This window comes from Octodon degus, unplaced genomic scaffold (genome assembly GCF_000260255.1).
Source record: "Octodon degus isolate 3935 unplaced genomic scaffold, OctDeg1.0 scaffold00055, whole genome shotgun sequence".
NCBI classification, from domain to species: Eukaryota; Metazoa; Chordata; class Mammalia; order Rodentia; family Octodontidae; genus Octodon; species Octodon degus.
This window is the reverse complement of record NW_004524631.1, coordinates 6,802,166-6,803,874: the sequence shown is the minus strand read 5'-3', so window position 1 is coordinate 6,803,874 and position 1,709 is coordinate 6,802,166. Positions and strand designations below refer to the sequence as shown.

At 46.0% G+C, this 1,709-nt stretch overlaps 1 pseudogene; it reads left to right on the top strand.

Moving 5' to 3' along the window:
* Window positions 1-1,241: 1,241 nt before the first annotated feature.
* LOC101580626 lies at window positions 1,242-1,575 on the top strand (annotated as a pseudogene).
* The last annotated feature ends 134 nt before the right edge of the window (window positions 1,576-1,709 follow it).

The window sequence follows — 1,709 nt, the reverse complement described above, 5'->3', positions numbered from 1 at the left end:
CTTGGGTCTGGCTGCTGTGCTCAGCTCCTTCCTGCTGCTGCCGCCCTTAGGGGTGAACCTGTAGTGCCCTCTGGCAAGATGTTCTGCTCCTGGACTAGCTGGGTGGTTCTGTCCCCTACACTCTCTGCAGGGATTGCAGCTGCAGAGTTTCACCCCAGGCCTGTATACCAGGCCTGAGCTGAGTCTGGAGGGGACAAGGTGGAGTTTGGGGGAGAGGCAGTTCTCCACACACTCACTGGGCCTGGACTAGGACTGGATCTGGGGGTTCCCTGAACATGACAGAAATTCCTACTCTGTGGGTGGGAGGGGGCATACAATGGAGTGATGGGGGCATTCCAAGAGGGTGAAAGAGGGTGTCACCCACGCTGTGCCTGGGCTGGGACCAGTAGGTCACGCCATCACAGGGTAGGCGGAAGCTCTCCCACACACTCACCTGGCCTAGGCTAAGACGGGATCTGGGAGTTCCCGGAACGCGGCAGAAATTTCTACTGGGCAGGTGCTGTAGGGGAGGTGCTGCGGAGTGGTGGGGGGCATCCCAAGGGGGTGGAAAAGGGTCTCACCCACGCTGCACCTGGGCTGGAACCAGTAGGTCCTGCCGGCGCAGGGTAGCTGGTTCATTTTAGTTTAATGCATGGGGATAGACATGGGCCTAATTTTTGTCTTCAGCATATGAAAGCCAGTTTTTCTAGCAGCATAGCTTTTACAGGAGGTTTGTTTGTTTGCTCATTTGCTTGAGAATTAGCCCAAGAATTTCTCACTGAACTATTTCTCTAGACATTTTTTAAACTATTTAAACAAGTCTCACTGAGTTCCCCATGCTGGGCTCAAACTTGTGATCTTCCCGTCTCAGCCTCCTGAGTAAATAGGATCCCACCTAAGAGGAAGATGTGTCATCATGTATTATGTTGGGAATGTTTACAATAAAGATTTTTCAGTTAAAAATACATAGTGTGTACAGATATAAATTCCCTATTATGAATATGATCAATATATATGACATATAGGTACTAATAAAGTTTAAAACTTAAGATAAAAAGCAAAAACTCAAATGAAATTTGGCTATAAGTACATAGTTTGCCCAACTTTATGACCCCAAACCTTACATAGATCCCACACGCAGCCCGGAACTGCCCATCTTTAGGCAAGAAGGTAATGTACAAAAAGAAAACACATGTAGAGAGCGCTGTGGCTTCGGGCGGTTGCAGCGGCCGCTAGCAGCTTGAGTGCAAGTCCGGGCCGAGATGCCGCAGTATCAGACCTGGGAGTTCAGCAGCGCGGCCCAGGACCTCTACCTCGCAGTCCCCATGAGGGCACGAGTGGTTCTCAAATATAGGCACATTAATGGAAATTTGTGTATTAAAGTAACAGATGATTTAATTTGTTTGGTTTACTGAACAGATCAAGCTCAAGATGTAAAGAAGATTGAGAAGTTCCACAGTCAGCTGATGTGACTTATGGTAGCCAAGGAGTTCAACAGTGTTACCATGGAAACAGACTGACAGTTTGAAATGAAGATTCTTTTTGTCCTGTTTGAAGGAAATATGCATCTTTTGAAATTGATAAAATATTGGAACAGAAAACACTTTTATGTAACTAAGTGAGCTATTCAGAAACCAAGAGATCATTTTTTGTATTTTCTTTTTAATGTTTACCTTAGAGCTGTAGGAATATAAATGCTTTCATTTAGGGAACCATTATTTTTTGGAAAT